Genomic DNA, 21,608 nt, shown 5'->3' with positions numbered 1-21,608 from the left:
GAACATGATGTAAATTGAATAATATATTATCTAACCTTTTGTAATTGAGTTTTTTTTTTCACTCATTAATTCCCTGAAGTTTCACCCTTCCTGTCATATATGTCAAGTTTGCTTTCAATCATAAAATGCAGTTTAAAATCTCTAAAGGAGAATTAAAATCTATTCATTTATCTGTCCATTTCTCTCTTTTGAATTTTTCCAGACGTCCCAAATTCATTCTCTTATCACTAACTCTGTCTATAGCTTCTTTTGAGCCAGTAATGCAGCTATTTAATTTTATTTCTATTACTTCCTCTAAAAATATATCGTGTCACCCTCATTTCTGAACATTTTCCTTGGCGTATACATCTAGGTTGTCAGTTACTTTCTTTTAGCACTTGAAAAATATTGTGCTTCTTCCTTCTGGCATCTGTTTCAGAATCCACTGGCATTTGAATTATTCATTCCCCTATAGATTGGGCATCACTTCTTTGATTGTTCCAATATTCCTTTCCTTGTTTTTAGCTTTCATACATTTGATTATGATGACCCTGGACATAGATTTCTTTGTGTTTCCTCTGTTTGATAATCTTCCTAAGTTTGCAAGCTTATTTCTTTTACCAAATTGGGAGCTTTTCAGCCATGTTCCTTCACACATTTTAAATTCCTTTGGGTCTTTGATCATTTGCTAGTGCCTTCCATGTCCTGAGGTGCATTTTATCCATTTGGTAAAAATCACTCCTCTTCTTTACACTGGCTAACTTATATTAATCTATATTCAAGTTCACACATTCTTTCCTCTATCAACTTCTTTCTGCTAATGAGTCACCTAAAGACATTTTTGAGTTAGTGTGCATTGGGTTTGATTTCCACTCCATTTTTCCCATATCATATCTTTCTGTTCTTAGATTCTATATTTTATCATTTATCATGCTCATACTTGTTTCTTTAAAAATTTACTTATTATAACTGCAATATAATTTTGTTCAGTAGTTCCAATATGTGTCACCTCCATAATATGGTTCTATTGTCTTTTCTCATTCAAATCGAAATTCCTTCTTTTTTTTTAATTCTTAAAAATATTTTTAGTTGAATATGGACATATAACTTTATTTTATTTATTTATTTTTATGTGGTACTGAGGATAAAACCCAGTGCCTCACACGTGCCAGGCAAGCCCTCTGCCACTGAGCCACAATCCCAGCCCCCCTTTTATCTTTGATATATAAATAACTTTGATTATATACACAGTATATTCCATGTATTATATGAATCTGATTACGATTAAAACATTCTAATTTAGCAAGGAGTCATTGTGATTAAGTTTCAAATACATGTTCTGGCATACTTTTGTTAGTAGTGGACTGAATAAAATTTAAAATAGATTTATATTTTATTGTATTCTGTCACAAGTTTAAACATATGATAAAACTCTTCCCCTGGTCTCCATAGAATCATCTGAGTAATGGAATAGGCACTGCTACATTTCTGGAAGGTCATAGAGAAATAAGTGTTTTCCTTCTAGGCACTGAGAAGCTGGCCAGCTCTTACTGCATGGTGGGTCTTTGCATACAAACTTGGCCTGGGAAGTGCAAGATTTTGTCACTGCAGAGTGTGGGTGGAAGTCAGGGTTCAGCTCATGCACTTGGTTGTACAGGGGCACAGCTTCAATATTGAAAGGGAGAGAGAGAAAGATAGTCTCTGCCATTGGAGAGATCTGCAATGGAAAACCACATCCAGGAGCCAGCTTTCTCTGACAAAGAACAGCAAGCAATACTTACTGATGATGTTTTAAGCATTTTAAAATAAGACACTGAGAGACAAGTTTTTGAGTTTGCAGGAAATTTCCATTTTTAAGAAAAGTTTTATCTTGTCTTCTTAAGAAGAGAAAATTGAAGATCCTATGTCAATCTGAACAATGCAAAATAAAAGGCAGAAAAAAGAACCCAGATGTGAGAAGGAATGCAAATCACCATGCTAAGAAGCTGAGAAAATTACTCAGCAGGATCCAAAAATAATTAGGAACTGAGTGAGCATATTGGTAAAATATTAAAAGTACTTTGAAAACTTTTATGTGACATTGCATTTAGAAGATATTTTCTTCTTGGACATTATTATGAAACTTTTCTGAAAATAGGGGGTTGACAGCTGTTGCAACATTTATTTTCCTTTAAAAAATAAAACAGAACTAAAATGTGAGGTTTATGTATGATAAGTCTTAATACAGAGAAACGTTTCAATGTTTTGGAGTGATATCTATATAAAATTTAAAGGCTATGAAAAATAGAATTTCAGACCCAAAAGCAATTTTTTTATCCTTATAAACATGAGGAAAACAAACAAAGAAAAAAAATGAAACACCAAACAACCAAACAAAACTTCCAAGTATGAGTACACCTGGGAAGAGTTGCAGAGCATTTTGTTGCCATTATGGATTTTTGATTTGATGGAATATGGAAATTAACAATATTTTTTATCTTAGCATATCATCAAGTATGTATATATCGATGCTAGTGGGATAAACTTTTACTTTGTTGGTGGATTAAAATTTGGAATAATAGGGCTGGGGATGTGGCTCAAGTGGTAGCTCGCTCACCTGGCATGCTTGCGGTCCAGGTTCGATCCTCAGCACCACATACAATCAAAGATGTTGTGTCCCCTGAAAAACCAAAAAATAAATACTAAAAAAAATTCTCTCTCTCTCTCTCTCTCTCTCTCTTTAAAAAATGGAATAATATTAGAATTTGCACTAATATTTTAAAATTATGCATACTATGGATTTTTAAATATTGAATATTTCAAAGGCATTAGAAATCATTTTCCTCAATTTTGAGGAAAGGATAAGAAGGAAAAAAGCCAAATAAATAACCAGAAAGTAAAGATCAACTAGATAGATATAACATAAGAGAAAATGTATAACTAAACATAAATCATAAGAGGGAAAACAGTTTGCAGTTGGTCACTGAAGGATTTGAGGTAGTCCATGAATAAGCCAAACAGAACCCAGTAATGAAATAGCCAAACAACATTTGGTATTCATAAACCTCAAGGTCCTCTTGAATGCTCAAATTGAAAATTTAAATGCATAATAGCCTATATTTCTCTGTTCTACTAACATATTCAACCTTCATTTCTTTTTTTAAGAGGAGAGAGAGAGAGAGAGAGAGAATTTTTTAATATTTATTTTTTAGTTTTCAGTGGACACAACATCTTTATTTTATTTTTTATGTGGTGCTGAGGATAGAACCCAGTGCCCTGCGCATGCCAGGTGAGCACGCTATCTCCTGAGCCACATCCCCAGCCCAGCCTTCATTTCTTTACTTAATTTTATATTATGGAATTATACAGTCACCAGATGTATATAGTATATCAATTTATCTCCATTATTTCTCAGAATAACTTTGTTGGTATTGCCAGGAAAGCCATCTAGAATGGACTCACACTGCTCTTTTGGAGAGTGTTGTTTCTTATGGCCTCTGGCAGCCTTCAGAAATAAAATTTTAGCAGTATTACTTTATGTTAACACTGCACAGCTAAGGTATGAAGAGTAGTTTATCCTACACACACTCAAGAATTGTGTGTGTGTGTGTATTTGGTGTCATTTTGTCTAGTTAAGTGAAAAAAAATAATATACAAAAATCTCAAATATCTATGAGTGAATGCTTGTTTCTGTTCACAAGCACTTAGTATATGAGACTTAGGAATATATGTTGGGTAGTTCATTGATCAATTTCACAAAACCTATTATGACCCCTAAATTCCTCAAACCTGTTGTTTGGATATTTCGGCAGGTGCTTGGGCTCCTTCTTGTCAAGAAATTCCTAGACATCTTCTATGTTTCCATATACCCTTAGGTTATGTGCTTCATTTTAAACTTTCATGATACTAATTTATTTGAACCTGCTTAATAACCATTTGTTCTAAAAGTCTTTGATAAAACAGAATAAAAACATGTCTTCTTTTTGGGTTTCCAACCTGAAAATCTGTGATTACATTGCCTGCATTATGATAAAAAAGTGGTGTAATTGAAAATTATTCAACAACCACAAATATTAAGTGATAAAATATCATCTTTCTTATTTGCCATGTGACTGCAAATTTATAAAAAAATAAGACAGCGCTGCACTATATGTCAGTATGAATATTTTGAATCTGTTTTTATACAAAAAGCTTATTTCTTCAGTTTTGTTTACATGTCTACATAGTATGTTCATTTTATACTATTTTTACCTACATTTTATACCATTTTTTTTACCTCTGAGATTATCAATTTTGTAACTGAAAACTCTGCATTGGCTTGTTACAAAAGTAGTACAAATAAAATTTGTAAAACCCGAATTGCTCAATGTATTGGCTTTAATATACTTACTAACTAGTTCATATTAGTTGAGTGCAAAATTCAGAAAAATACAATGACACAAATTCAGTTTGTGATTTTTTTTTCCAACACAAACAGGATTAGTGAGGGCAGAATAATAAAATTCAATAAGTCATCATCTGGGTGTAGTATTTGTCAGTCAACTTTCATCTATATATCTCTATTTTGGGGGCGGGGTACCGGGGATTGAATTCAGGAATGCTGGATCACTGAACCACATCCATAGCCATATTTTGTATTTTATTTAGAGACAAGGTCTCACTGAGTTGCTTAGTGCCTTGCTTTTTGCTGATGCTAACTTTGAACTTGTGATCCCCCTGCCTCAGCCTCCTGAGCTTCTGGTCTACAGGCATGAGCCGTCATGTGGGACATTCACATTTATTTTCGTGCTATGTTTTTTTTTTTTTTTTGGTTGTTGTTGAATAAACTACTCATTTGTCATGTTGATGGTCTCACATTCTTGACTTGGAAATTGTCACCATTGTGATATTCTCTATGTCTCTATCTCGAGATTTTGTAAAATAACATTTAGTCCTAAAGTTCATAGTATAATCAGTCAGGTCCAATTCATTGAAAACAAAAATGTATAAACCATCTTTTAAACTTCTTGTATCTTTCAGGAGGCACATCTTGTCCAGCCATATTGACTTTAGTGATGTTAATATGGATCAGTGCACTTTGGTGTTGTCATCTTTATTTATTGGCACTTTCCTCATTAATATTTCACCTATCAGTTCAAAAGTGATTGATGATAGTTGCCTGGATTCATTATTTCATTAACATTTGCAAACAGGGAGCTCTTTAATTTTAAAATTATTTTATGTTTATTGCTTGGAATTCTTGAACAAAAACTTTACCTCATTGGCTATTTGGTTACTTTGATATCAAACCTTATAAGAAAAATAGAATAAATCATTGGTTGCTTCTTTCTCTGCACTTATCAATAATAATTAGCTGAACCTCTAGAAATCTTCAAAAATGATAAATTAGTTTTCTAAAGTATAATTAGAATCTCCTGTATTTTTTCTCTACGTATATTTAAGGCATTTGAATCCATTATAGGCATTTTTTTTTTCTTTTCAATTTCTAACAGGCAGTTTTATTAGATGGCTCTGAGATTCTTGCACACCAGTATTTATGCTTTATATAAACTCCTGTCCTTGAGAGTGAGTGATACTCAGACATATGATGGGATATCAGACATGAAATGTTAAGTGGGGTTTTACAAATATATCTGAGGTCCAAAATTAGTTGACTAAGATTATTCTGATGAGGTTGGACCACAAGGGAAAACAACAGCAGTAGACACTTTATGACTGAAGTAAAGAAGCAAACAACACTATTTTGATTTGCTTTTGATGCAGAACCTGGCATGAAATTGAGAAAAAAAATTAGCAGCTGATAGGATTTTCTCAGTGAACAAACAGCAAAGAAGCAGGGTTATCAATTATACAACAGGAAGCAAATGAGTTCTGTCAACAACCTGTGAATACAAAAGAAATCCTCAAGCCTCAGATGAGATTTGGGATCCAATCAGCACCTTGATTTCTGTTCATAATGAACTCTTAGGAGGGGACACAACAAAAATCATGCATGCTTTACTCTGCCACTAAACCTGTGATATTTCGGACTGAATGTTGTAATGCAAAATGGCCTTTTATCCCTTGACATGTATCCCAGGTCTCCAAAAGGCAGTATTTTCAATGTGTTTTGATACTGTATTCTCTTTGAAAACAGTTGGAATTAAGAATAAAGTTGTACTTAGGTGAGATTTGATATGCATATGTCTACTTTATGAGAGGTATGTCTCTCTTCATCAGAATGTTGATATAAATGATACACATTTTTAGAATTTGGTGTGTAGTTTTCCTCCAAAGACTCATGTTGAGAGCTCACTCCCCAATGCAATAGTGTTCAGAATTGAGAACTTTGTGAAGATGATTACAGCATGGCTTTAACCTTATCAGTGTGTTAGTCAATTAATGAATTCATAATTTGATGCATTACTGGAAGGTGGTGGAAACGGGCGGTAGGACCTAGTATTAGAAGAAATTGAGTCCTTGGAGACATGCCCTTGTTGATGATATTTTGCCCTGGCCCCTTCCTCTCTCTTTTTTTGTTTCCTGGCTGCCATCGGATGAGTAGTTTTCTTTTCCAATCTCATTTGCCGTGATATTTCTGCATTGTAGTCAGCCAGTCATGGTCTGAAACTTCTGAGACTGAGATCCAGAATAAACAATTCCTCCTCTAAGTTGGTTTTTATTTATGTGGAAAAAAAAAAAAAAACTGACTAAGCCAAAAACTTGATATCAGAAGTGGGGCCTGTGTTCTAAATATACATGATAAAGTGATTCAGAAGTCTTTGGAATTCATTTGCAGGAGGATATTTGAAAGGTTTGGTGCTGCAGTATAAGGAAGTCCTAGAATGTTATAAGCAGAATTTTGTAGACAATTATGGTGTAATCTTGGAAGTCTAGCATTTCAACAGGATTATTAACAGTAAAGAATGTGTTCATGAAGTTTTAGATGAAAACAGGACTTTATTGAGAATTCGAAAAAAAAGTCATTCATATTATATTCTGGCAAAAATGTGTCTATATTTTTAACCTATTTATTAATTGGGTTATTTGTCTTTTTAGTTTTAAGATTTCTATGTGTGTTTGTGTGTGTATGTGTAATAGGAATTGGACACAGTGAGATTATCCCCAGATCTTTTATCTATCTATCTATCTATCTATCTATTTATTTACTTATTTATCTATCTAAATGTATCATAATGAGATTGTTCTAATTATGCAGCATACACATATGAATATATGACAGTGAGTTCTACCTTTATGTATATCTATAAAACATCAATTTAAAATAACTAAATAAATAGAACTGAAATCAGTAGAGAAAGGGGAACAAGGAGAAATAATAAGGGGAACAAGGGGAATAGTAGTGGAGGTTAAGAGGAAGTAATGGGGATAGAAAGAATGCAAATTATATTTCATGCAAGCATGATTATGTCAAAATGAACTCCACTATTATGTATAACTATAATGCACTAATTTAAAAAAAAATAAATATTGTGGTTCAGGAAGAGAAAAAAATTCTGTCTGGTAATGGTGGCTCATGCCTGTAATCCCAGGAGCTGAAGAGGCTGAAGCAGGAAGATTTTGAGTTCAAAGCCAGCTTTGGCAAAAGAGAGGTGCTAAGCACTTCAGTGAAACCCTTTCTCTAAATAAAATACGAAATAGGGCTGGGGTTGTGGCTCAGTGGTTGAGTACCTCTGAGTTCAATCACTATACTCCCTGCTCCCCACCAAAATAAACAAGTTCTAATTTTTATTTCTACCAAAAATATAAGTAATGCATAATATTAATAACCATAAATGTTTCAAATTTGTAAGACATTATAAGGAAGATTATATGAAATTATTGTCTACACTTTTTTTCCAATATAAGCATATTAAAAATTACTCTAATTTATTCTATAAAGTAGTATATTTCTATAACCTATTAGACAAGATATGAATGTGTTGAACAATGCTTCAAAAATTTGGCTAAAACAGTCACAAGACATTTATTTCTACAAACTATGTGTAAAATTTGAAGAATAGTGTATATATAATAAAGAATAATTGGTTTTGAACATACTCATATTAAAAACTTTTACCCATTCTGAATTTCAAGAACTCCTAAGTCCAAATTTTCAGCCTCTCAGTTTATAATCAGAGATGATTATTTAATATTGTCTTTTTATATTTTCCTTTTGCATATTTATATTAATTCATTTATCTCTTTGAGTCTTCACATTGAATTGTTACTTGAATATAAGGAGACAATACATGTTAAATGATCAATTTCTAGTAAAGAATGATATACTGTGTGCCTCTATTGTTTGAGTTCTACATATTAATACTTATGATATTCTTTCTTTATATATATAGTGATATATATATATATATATATATATATATATATATATATATTTCATTAAAAATAATTGGTATGGATTTTAATTTAAAAAATTATTTTTTGGAGCAGTTTTATGTTCAGAGCAAAATTGAATGGCAAATACAGAGTTTTCAAATATTCACTGTCCCTAAGTAAACACAATCAACATTATGCTCATAAGTGCTGCATTTGTTAAAATTGAGGAATCTTTAATGATACAACGTTTTTATCCATACTCCAAAATTTACATTATTGTTTACTATTAGGGTTGTACCTTCTATTAATTTTGACACATTTGAAACTATGTATCTGATTGTTACTGTTGTATCATACAGAGATGTCACTTTTCCTAATATCATTTGTGCTCTACCTTTTCATTCCTTCTGCAACTCTAAGCCCTATCAACCACTATTTTTTTCATCATCTCCATAGGTTGTTTATTTTTCAAGAAATTCATGTAGAGGGAGTTAACAATTTGTAGTGTTTTTGTTTTGTTTTGTTTTTTTCTTTTCTTTTGCAGAATGACTTCTTTCTTTAGTTACATAAATTTAACTTTTCTCCATTTCTTTTCATGGCTTATAGCTCTTTTCTTTTGGTGCTGAAAAATATCCCTTTGTCTGGATGAACCACAGTTTATTTATCTGTTCATCTATAAGAGGATATTATGGCTATTATAAATATAACTTGTAAAGCATCTGCGTACAGATACATGTGTGAACACAAGTTTTCAATCTTTTGGGGTAGCTATCAAGGCACATGATTGTTGGAGCATATGGTAAGATTATGTTTTATTTCATCAGAACCTACAAGCTGTCTGCCCTTGTAGCTATGTTTTTCATATGAGAGTTATGTGTATTCTATGTCTTTACTAAGATTTAACATTTTCTGTGTTTTGGAGTTGAGTCATTTGAATAGATAAATAATGGCAACTTGTTGATATTTCATTTTGTGATTCTGTAGTAGCATATTATGCTGATCACCTTTTATACATTGTAATTGGTCTTATTCAGTCTTTTTCCCATTTTTAAAATATAATTGTTCATTGTGGTTGTTTATTCTCTTATTGTTGATAATTTTTAAGAGTGCTCAGTGTGTTTTGGTCAATATTTCTTTATCAAATATATTTTTCTTTCAACATGTGGCTTACCTTTTCCTTATCTTAAAAAATGGATTTTTTAAAATTAAAAAATCTACATTTTTTTTATCCTTAAAATTTTATAAACATATGGTTCTTGTGGGAGACCAACCTTGCAAGTGACTGGGTCACACTCCCTGGCTGGGTGCTGAGGCTGGCAGTATCTCTTTTCCATTTATATTCTCAATACCCAATGTCCTTCACATTATTTTTCTCCAATGACTACCTCTTTACTCCCTCTTTAAATCAAGATTTGTGGAGAAGAGTATCATAAACAAGTTAGAGAGATCTGTTCCTTACTTATTACTTGGATTCTTAAAAAAACCTACTTGCCATACAAATGGTTCTTGTTAATTTATGAGAATTTTTTTGAAATTGTTTTAAGCCATATATTAAAAATGAAATATTTACCAATAACCATTGAAGTATATTACTTTTATTTTTTTCCCTTTTTTGTTTTACTTTTGCTTTCAAAACAGATCTAAGTGGAAAGAACAATTTTTGAAATGTCATCTGGATACACTTTAGAGGTCATAATATATACTATGTTGTGATGCATAAAAATATTCTTTGTAAGCACATGCATGCACAAATAATTTGTGTGACATTTAGATACCTCCTTGTCTAATAACCCATAGCAATTATTCCACTACAACTACCAAAACAACAGTACAATGTAAAGGTCTATATGGTTAATGAACTGCTAAATTAGTGGTAGCATTTTTCAAAAATTATAAACTCAGTTGAAGGTACAAAGTGTAAACAGTATTTTCTCATCAAAAGATTCTGTCTGAATTTGTACAAGTAAACCTAATATATACACATGGTTACATTTTGCACTGTGAAATTTTCATTATACTATTTCTGCTATTGTGTAGCAATCATGGTTTTAAATCTAGAAACTATGGGAGGTGATTTTTTTAACATTATTATTCTCAAATACTTTTGTGTTTCATTAGTTCTTTTTGGTTTTTTAATGTATTTATAAACAGATGGTGACCATTGTGATCAAGAAAAAAAATGGAACATAATTTAAATGTGAACTCTTGTTATGGATATAGCTTAATTCCCCGTATTAAATTACTAATTCAATGTTATTAAAATATCAAGTCCAATGGAAATACCATTATGTAAATAGAAGTAGGATGAGAAAAATTATATGAGCTGCTGAAGCTGTTGCCCTTACCAGTGTTCTATGTTAAATGGTATTTGTCACCATATTTATTTTTCCTAAGTCCACACCTCACATGGTCTGTTGAAAGCATTGGAAACCTTATTTTATCTTATCTTTCACTTTCTTCACTTAGCTATGTAGAGACCATGCCATCTTGCTTATTCTCTCTTTTCCACAAGTTTCTCCTCCTCCTCATCTTTGTGAACCCTAATATTGAAGTGTCTCATTGATAATTCAACAATGACTCCTTAGTAAACTTAATTAAGTAATTAACCATGTCTTGCAATTATATAAAGCTTCTATGTACTGATTTTTTAGAAGGTAGTTCTCCATAAACATTTTCACCTTTAGAGTCTAGACTTTCTGGGAATGAAGTATTGGCAAACTTGGTTCAAGATGACTGAGGAGTAAACATGTTTGTGTGGTAGAGAGATAATGGCTCCCAAAGATTTCTATTTCCTAATCATTAATAATCATAAATAATATATAATACAAGCAAAAAGAGAATTAAAGACAGAATTGAGGTTGTTAAAATTGATCTCAAAATATTGAGATTATTCTGTATTATTTACTTGGTTGGATTCAATATAAACTTAAGTATGATGTGTAATAAGAAAACTGAGAATAACTGAGTGAAAAGAAATACTATACCAGCCATTGCAAACTTTAAAGATATAAAAGCTCATGATCCATGAACCAAGGCATATGAGCAGTTTCTAAAGCAGAAGAGGCAAGAAAATTAATTCTTCCCTAGAGTCTCCAGAAAGGAGGGTAACCCTGCCAATGCCTAGGCTTTTTCCCCAGTGAGAACTGCCTCAGACATCAGACTTACAGATCTGGGAGATTGATGGGCTTTTAGCTTTTATTGTGTGCTCACTGATATAGACACAAGAGAAAACTAATACACCTTGAAGTCTAGAGATGACATTTTGCTTCAGAAAATTTAGAGAATTATATTCTCTCAATCCATTGCATCACATTCTATATTGATGAAACAATATACTCTCCCCTATCTTCTTTCCTCCTGAACTTACATTTGTTCAGTTTCTAGACTTAAGCATTCCATTTCTTCCTCTTTTTTTTTTTGAGAAGGGGAAGGTGTGACTGTTGATTTATATGAGCCCTATCTTAGAATTAGGAGATTCTCTATATTTGTGCAGTTCTGATAGACATAGATTGTGACAACATGTTTTGATTACATGATCCTGTGAGGATTGAGGCTCAAGAACCCCACGTTGAGATCTCAGTGAGTAATAAATGGTTTCTTCTCTCGTCTAGTGACTTCAAATCATGTGTATATGAATGTGGAGAAAAGAAAAAAATCACCAATTTATATTGAGGACTCCAGAGGTACTGCTTTTGTCATATGATAAGAAAGTCAAATATTTTCTAAATTTGCATAGCAATCATTGGATATTCTCAAGTGTGTTGGCTTTTCTGTTCTCTACTCAGAATTCTTAACATGGGACTTTTTACACAGTTGGTTTTTCTATCTCTAGCACCACAATTTTGGACAACTAAGAGTTAAGGATAAAGATGATCACTCTAAGTATATGGACTTTGCCTCTCCACCAGGAATACAGTAATACATTTTTCACACTCTGAACATTATACCTAACATATTTATCACTGAGTTCTATCATTACGTATTTTTATTTTATCAGAACATTTCACATCTTAAATGCCATTTTTGAGAACATACACAGTTTAAGAAAAATGTTGGGTAAACACAATCAAGGTCATGTGTGTAACTTCAGAGTTTTATTTTACTTTCATTTTCTGTGTCATGATGATTAATAGCTAAAAAATGAATAGTATTATTACTTTTGATAATGAAATCAAGGCAGTTTGATCAGAATATGTAAATGCGTGACATTTTGTGACAGACATTTTGTCTAAAAGACTTTATTCTTTTCTCTTTCAGAGTGTATTACATTATTTGCATATTTAGTGTAAAGATAATAGGTTTCTCTATGGCAAAACTCTTTTGGTAATTTATCCATAATTGAATTGGGCTCTTAGTTGGCATCTCATGTGCATGTGAGTTTATGTAGTTTAGCAACTTTGCATTATATTGCATGGGTTACTGCTTTACAGCATTATGCACCAAGGAGATAAATGTCAAGCTCAAGAAGTTCAGATTCATAATTAAATCATCGGCCGTTCTCATCACATGTGGTGCATAGCAAATCGCCCTTTCACTTTTAACTAATGTGGAATTACTCTATTTAACTTGACTAGCTTTTTAGCTTCAATATGACTTATCTGATTGGAACTTTTTGTTTTCAAACATTTTAGCAAAAACATATTGCATTAAGTGTTTATTTTAAAAGATGTGTGATCATCTTCACTTCCATGATATTTTGTAGGGTTTTGTGAGTATTGCATGCTAAAAAATGACAGGAAGCTTCAGTTGAGTGCCACACTATCTCATGGATTATTTAAAAATGGGGAAATAAATATAAGTTGACAAGTATCAATATCTTTGCAAAGCAATGAAGAAATCATTGATATGTCTAATGGAAATTTTAGACCGCCATTAGGTTTCAATATGAGTCTGTTTGAATGACTGAAATATTACATCTTTATCTTAATCAGCTCAGATTAGAGAATATAAGAAATATAGAATTATTACCTTTGTGCTAGAGGGTTAAATATTTCAGAGAATGCATAACAATCATTTTTAAATAGCATTAATGGTCTCATCAAACCAATTTTGGAATAAGCTATCCCTAATCAAACACTGAGAAATTAAAATAGATTTACAAATTTATGAATATTATGTAACATATGAAATTGGGCAATTAAAACATGAGGATATAGGGTCTATGTATTGTTATCCCTACAACCTTTCAGAAACTGTCTATCTTTAACTCTATGTAATTAGAGTAAAGCTATCAGTTCCATGATCCTGCATTTCATGTCATAAAATGCATACATCTCTTACAATTAGAGAAATGCAAATCAAACTATTCTAAGATTTCATCTCACTCCTGTCAAAATGGCAATCATCAAGAATATAGGCAACAATAAATGTTGGAGAGGATGTGGTGAAAAAGGTACACTCATTCATTGCTCATGGGACTGCAAATTGGTGCAACTACTCTGGAAATCAGTATAGACATCTCTTAGAAAATTGGGAATGGACCCACCATTTGACCCAACTATCACTCCTTGGTTTTTATGCAAAGGACTTAAAATCAGCATACTATAGTGATGCAGCCACATCAATGTTTATAGCAGCTCAATTCACAATAGCTAGAATATGGAACCAACCAAGGTGTTCCTCAATAGATAAATGGATAAAGAAAATGTGGTATATATACTCAATGAAATATTACTCAGCTTTAAAGAAGAATAAAATTATGAAATTTGCCAGTAAATGGTTGGAGTTGGAGAATATCATGCTAAGCAAAATAAGCCAATCCCACAAAACCAAAGGTTGAATGTTTTCTCTAATATGCAGATACTAATTCACAATAAAGCAAGGGGCACTAGGGAAGAATAGAGTTACTTTAGATTAGGTAGAGTGAAGTGATGGGAGGGAAGGAGAGAGGATGTGGGGATAGGAAACATATTGGAATTAAACAGACATTATTACTGTATGTATATATGTAACTGCATGACCAATATAATTCTGCAACATGTACACTCAGAAAAACGAGAAATTATATCCCATCTATATATAATATATCTAAGTGCATAAATGCTTTCTACTTTCATGTAAAACTAATTAAAACAAATAAAAAACAAGTAAAAATGCATACAAGACCCAAGCTGGATTAAACCTATATAAATCTCTTTTCCTTATAGTAATTATGATGGGTCATGGTTAAGTGACACAGCACGAACAATTTTTTTTTTTTTCTAATTGAATGCTGCTGATAATATATGCTTAAAGTGAAAAAACATAGTTTTTACATAGTGGATTTAATTTCCCAAGAAAACAGTAAAAAAACAAGCAGAATTAATGGAGAGAGATGTATAAGGGTGTGAGATCATATATGTGTGTGTGTGTATATTTTATATATATATATATATATATATATATATATATATATTAATTTGGATGGGCTGGGTGTGGTGATATACAGCTATTGAGAATTCTGAATATGAGGCTCATGAGTTCAAGTCCATACTGGGCAACACAAGCATAATAAAAGTTAAATATACAAAAGCTTTCAAAAAAGTCAGTGTAGTTTATTGAAAAACATGTTTTGCAGGTATTATCACTGGATTTTACAGTGGTTTGAGGATAATGTGTAATTTTTTGTCTATGAAGGAAAAAAATGTGGAAATTTTACTTTTTCATCTTAAAAGTAGACTTATCAGGAGCTGATAAAGCCAGTAAAGTGCATTTTAGGACCAGGTGTTTTCTTAGCTTCCTATTTAATTACCTATTTTTATTTTTCCACTTGATAGATTCTTTCTTCAAGTGCTTTGCCAAGTACCCAATGTATTTGCAACTTAGATTTGGCTCTTGATTATCTCCTGAGATTAGTACACTATAGATTACCTGTAACAAAACTTGTTTTTAGAATTTATTGACATTGCTATCTTCTCCACTTGCAATTAAGTCATTTCCTGACATTCAGGCTGTTTTTCTAGCTAGTAAAGATAGTTTTAAAAGTGAAACTAATTACCCACTTGAATCAAAGTGTGTAATATGATATGTCAAGAAATTTGTAATGTTTTGAACAACTAACAATAAAAAATTTAAAAAAAAAAAGTGAAACTAATTTTTGACTGCATTTATACAAAGTGAACAACTACCAGTCATCATACTTGAATAAGGTTTTCAATACACCAGGGGATATTATCATCTATCCAAGAGGATACATTTCATAAATCAAAATGTTTAATTGCCATATTCAATTTCAAATGCCAGAATAATATGGTCACTGAAACATAGAATCACAAACAACACACTTTATAAAGCCTCCTTTGTGTTCCAGGTTTGAGAATAAGAGGAGACTGCAAAGGGTAGCTAGCCACTTTGAACCTTCTCTCAAAGCATCTTTGCCAAATATTTGCTGATTAAAAAAAATAAAATAAAGAAATTTATTTTTAATTATGTACAGAAATTTGCAAAGGACATATGCACAGGACAGGCATCAAGAATGATTCATCTAGAAACTGATCTGAACCTGGAGTGCTAGCCCTGGGTTTGATCCCCAACACACACACACAAAAAACAACAACAACAACAAAACCACTACACCTGGGTTTCCATCCAGGATTATTTCTCCTACATCTGGGATCCATCTTACCCTTGGTAGGACTTGAGGGCCTTCAGAGAGAATCAGTGTATCAGTTTGATTCACTGATTTTACAAATGACAACATGAACATGAAACAAGCTGCTCAGAGTCAGATTTCCAACCAACAGTAGTGAGATTAGGTTAGGCAATAGAATTCAAACGTTCAGTGAGCAGCATTTTTGTACGCTTCATTAAAATCACTGGGAATGTTATTAAAAGTATAGGTTCCTCGGCTTCAGAAAGAAAAGGTCAGACCATGGGAACAGGGACATTTTGTAAACCTGTGTGATTTTTATACACAAGAATTTGAGAAACATTGGTCTGAGCTTTGCTTCCACTTGACAAGGTGCCACAACAGTGTCTAAAAAGAGAAGCCATCACAAATGCCTTGTACCAGGCACTGTGGCACACAGCTGTAATCTCACTGGCTCAGGAAGCTGAAGAATTAGGATCACAAGTACAAAGCTATCCACAGCAACTTGCTGAGGTCCTGAGAAACATAGCGAGAGAGAACCTGTATCAAAATAAAATAAAATAAAAATTTAAAAGGGGTTGGGAGTATGGCTCAGTGGTTAAGCACCCCTGGGGTCAATTGTTGGTACCAAAAAAAAAAAAAAAAAAAAAAAAAAGAAGAAATTCACCAGGCACAGTGGTACATTCCTGTAATCCCAGTGGCTCAGGAGGCTGAGGCAGAAAGATTGTAAATTCAAAGCCAGCCTCAATAAATTTGAGGTGCTAAGTAACTCATTGAAACCTTGTCTCTAAATAAAATACAAAATAGGACTGGGGATGTGGTTTAGTGGTAGAGCGCCCCTGAGTTTAATCCCCAGTGACCTCCCCCACCAAAAATTAATCTCTAATATAAATAAATATTTATCTAATCAAAATTCTAAATATTTATATCTGGCACTGTTAAGATTGAAAGAATATATAGATTAACTCTCCCTTTTTTTCATTCACCTGCTTTCTAAAGATTTCATAAGACTGTGGCTATAAATGGGTTCATTGCATTAATAGCCACTGTTGCTAGCTTGACTCTAACCTCATCTTCTTCACTCTGAAAAATGCCACCCTTGTAATTCCATCTACAACCTTTTATTTCCTATCATCTTGAGCATTGCCCTATTTGCTTATTTATTAATTCTACAATATTCCTTCACACAGGTCAATCCAATTGCACAGAGAGTATGCATTTGTATCTTGACCCTTTATGTGATTCTTTTTCCAGAAGAATATTACTTTTCCAACATACTGTACAACCAGTATTCCCAAACAGTAAGACCTAGTCAAGTGGGGCCACGTGGTGCTTACAAGTTATCACAGAACTCGCACTGCCTGAAACACAGGCAGACAGAGGGCAGGCAGCCACTATCATTGACTCAGTACAGCTCCTGAGGTCCATAAAAACAACATTGATGGCTTCAATGTAGGTAGGTACTTGCCCTATAAAAATTAATAATATGTAATTACATATTTTAATGTGTATATATAGACATAAATGTATACATAATTGTATATGAATTTATTCACTACAGAAAAATAATATATATTATGTATATATATTTATATATTGTATATATATATATAAAATCTTAATAATATGTATTTACATATATATATATATATATATATATACTAACATCTACCAAAATATATAGTCTTAGTAATATATGTTAAGGCCATAATTGGTGGTGAACATTATATTTTAAGTAGAGTTGGGAGTTGGCAGATTTTTAAAAAATATTGTTTTCACAACTAATTGAAAAAACAGAATTAAATGACTTATGTAAGTGAACAGAAAAATTTAAAGACTATAAATGTAACAACATATGTTAAGGCGGGGGTAATTTCTCAAGTTGTGATATCTAGTGCAGATATTTCTAGTGCTGATATATGGTAGAAAAATCCTGAATTTGAATAAGTGATTTTTGATCTTGATCCCCACCCCCTCTCTCATTTTCCTTCATCCTTTGCTCACCCTGAACGTATATTTCATCCCTTCCAGCACAACAAATCTCTTTGCCCCTTATCTATCATTCTTGCTAATGGAAGTAGTTATTTCTTATGAAGATTAGGCCATATCAAAAACTGTTTTTTGCCAATATATTCAACATTCTATATTCTCTGGGTTAATATTGTCCAACCTTCAAAGCCCTAAATCTTATGAGAAAAACTCAATTATCATTTATTCTCAGGTGTCAAGGCCTGGGAATTATCTGTGTTACTATCACATCTGCCTGTAGGCCAGAGGCTCCACCCACATCACCAACCTTTCTTTTTCATTAAGAATATTGTACACCGGCATCTGTGTAGCCCTTGTCAGCCTGTTTCTGCCTGGAGAGTTTTGGATGTTGACCATCTCTGTGTCTTTTCTGAATACCTTTCAGTGCAAATTGGCAAGTATGATGGTATAAAATTCTCATAAACTCTGTGGGTTTCCCGTATCTGTCACAGGGATAAAATTTTTTTTTTTTTTTTTTTTTTTTTTTTTTTTTTTTTTTTTTTTAAAGAGTGGGGGGGGAGAGAGAGAGAGAGAGAGAGAGAGAGAGAGAGAGTTTTTTTTTTAATATCTATTTTTTTTTTTTTAATTCTCGGCGGACACAACATCTTTGTTTGTATGTGGTGCTGAGGATCGAACCCGGGCCGCACGCATGCCAGGCAAGCGCGCTACCGCTTGAGCCACATCCCCAGCCCGGGATAAAATTTTTTAAACAAGAGTCTTTTCCACATATATTTCTGAGATATGTGCCTCTCTACTCTCCTGAGATTTCTGAGAGATCTCAGACACATGGCTAATCTCTTCAAAATGTCTTCAGTGCAACTATGTACTATCATTATCTATTGCTTCTGAAGAACTGGGAAAGATTTTACAGCCATACTTTTAGTTTTCCCTCCAGAACTCTTCTTTGTGAAAGAAAATCTTCTATTTTAGTTTTTCTTGCAATCTAGATAGGGTACAGATTTTCCTGAAACTTTAATTTCTGATTATATATTACGTAATATTTATCTTTTAATTTACCTCTTTCCTCTTTCATTTCACTAGAAACAGCACACATACACAAACACACACAAGTTGTGTCTTTAATGCTTGCTCAGAACTTTCCTCCACTAAACATCCAACTTCACACCTTAAAAACTCTGCTTTCCACATAACAGTAGAGTTCAATACGGTTCCTATCATAAGTACGATACCAAGCATGGTAGAGATTAAATATTTAAGAAGTAGAAAGAGAGTTGAAGAAATTTATGTTCTTTTGTTATCAACTTAGGAGTGAAGCATATAAAGAAATTCTTTGAAATGATCATCTCCACATTTGGAACAAATGATCAAGAAAATAAATAAATAATGCATTTTGGGGGGTTACTCTTTTTATATGGTTTCAGTTGTAGTCTTTCCAATCACCTGGATAATTAAAGTTTTTATTCTTTGATTATTGTTGACTCCTTTTTGAACTTTTTATTAAACAATAGATATTTAAACATGTATTTACAGTCTTCTGGTGATACCCTAAATCTACACATATATGTCAAACAATAGATAAACAAAATAGAAAACTAGGAATTCAATCTTTCCATCTCATTATAATATAATCAAATTTGCATCATTATCTTATTTTTTAATTTTTTAAAGAGATGATCAGAAAAGTTTGGCATAAACATTAGTCATTAACATAATATTACATAGTCCAAAAAGTGGAAATTCAACATAATTTGTTCTGAATAGTATTAAAAATTACATAGCATAGGACTGCCCCACCAAACCAGCAGACCCATTCCAGAGCCCAGGCCCAGGCCTAGGACTGTTACTGCCAACCTGAGAGACAGCCTAGGCCAATGTTCGGCCCAAGACTGCCCTTCTAACCAGCAGACACACACTGGAGCTCATGGCTAGCCAATTTCCATCTTGGGACACAGTAGCCTCCACCTTGGGACAACAGATAGGGCCTGGAGGCAGCTGCACCTCTGAACAGGCACACCAGCCCTTCAACCCCATCTCTGAAAGTGGTTTCAACCTTCTTGGGACACCTCTACTGCTATCTTGAGTTACCACCACTATTTCTACCATCACCTTTAGTTGCAGTAGTATTTAAGTGACTTAAGTGAGCAAATGCAGGCAAAAATTTATCACTTCAACAAAGAGACAAGAGAGCAAATACATGCAACATTTGATCACACCAACAAAAAGAGGTCAATTACAGATAACAAATGATTACTTTAAGAAAGGGGATTCTGGGGAAAAAATGAGAAATACTTGAAATGAAGAAAACAATGAACAAAATAATAAAACTCAATAGAAAACATCACCAACAGATTATATCACTTGGAAGAAAGAACATCAGATAATGAAGACAAAATATACAATTTTGAAAATAAAGATGACTACATAATGAACATGGTAAGAAACCATGAACAGACCATCCAAGAATAATGGGATAGCATTAAAAGACCAAATCTAAAATTTATTGGGATAGAGAAAGGCACAGAGATTTAAACTAAAGGAATGTGCAATCACTTCCATATTTTCTTTTTTTTTAAAAGAGAGAGAGAGAGAGAGAATAGAGAGAAAGAGAAATAGGGAATTTTTTAATATTTATTTTTTCAGTTTTCGGTGGACACAACATCTTTTATTTGTATGTGGTGCTGAGAATCAAACCCAGTGCCCTGAGCATGCCAGGCAAGTGCATAACCGCTTGAGCCACATCCCCAGCCCTCCATATTTTCAGCTTAACAAAAGAGGTAAAAAAAATACCATGAAAACTACAGAACACTGAAGAAAGAAATTGAAGAATTGAGAAGATGAAAAGATCTCCCATGCTGTTGGATAGGCAAAATTAATATTGTCAAAATGGCCATACTACCAAAAGTGCTATACAGATTTAATGTAGTTACAATTATAATCCCAATGTCATTCCTTATAGAAATAGAAAAAGCAATCTTGAAATTTATTTGAAAAAATAATAGACCCATAATAGCCTCAACAATCTTTAGCAGGAAGAGTGAAGCAGGAAGCATCACAATACCAGACCTTAATCTATGCTACAAAACTATAGTAACAAAAACAGCATGATATTTACACCAACATAGACATGTAGATCAATAGTACAGAATAGAAGACACAGAGAAAAACCCACATAAACACAGTTATCTCATATTAGACAAAGGTGCCAAAAACATGGAGAAAAGATAGCCTCTTCAACAAATGGTGCTAGAAGAAATGGAAATCCATATGCAGCAAAATGAAAATAACCCCTATTTCTCACCATGCATAAAACTCAACTTACAGAGGATCAAGAACCCAGGAATTAGACTGGAGACTCTATGCCTAATAGAGGAAAAGATAGGTCCAAATCTTCATCACATCGGATTATGCCCCATCTTCCTTCACAAGACTCCTAAAGCACAAAAAATAAAATCAAGAATCAATAAATGGGATGGATTCAAACTAAAAAGTTTCTTCTCAGTGAAAGAAACAATTAATGAGGTGAAAAGAGAGACTATATTTTGGAAGAAAATATTTATCTCATACACATCAGATAGAGCATTAATCTTCAGGATATATAAAGAAGTCAAAAAACTCAACACCCCCCAAAAAACAAACAACCCAGTCAATAAATGAGCTAAGGAGCTGAACAGACACTTCTCAGAAAAAGATACAATCAACCAACAAATATATGAAAAAGTGTTGAACGTCTCTAGCTGTTAGAGAAATGCAAATAAAAACTACTCTAAGATTTCATCTC

Source organism: Marmota monax, unplaced genomic scaffold (genome assembly GCF_021218885.2).
Source record: "Marmota monax isolate L192 unplaced genomic scaffold, Marmota_monax_Labrador192_F-V1.1 WCK01_AAM20220418_F8-fsc00016, whole genome shotgun sequence".
NCBI classification, from domain to species: Eukaryota; Metazoa; Chordata; class Mammalia; order Rodentia; family Sciuridae; genus Marmota; species Marmota monax.
Note: the sequence above shows the minus strand (reverse complement) of the source record.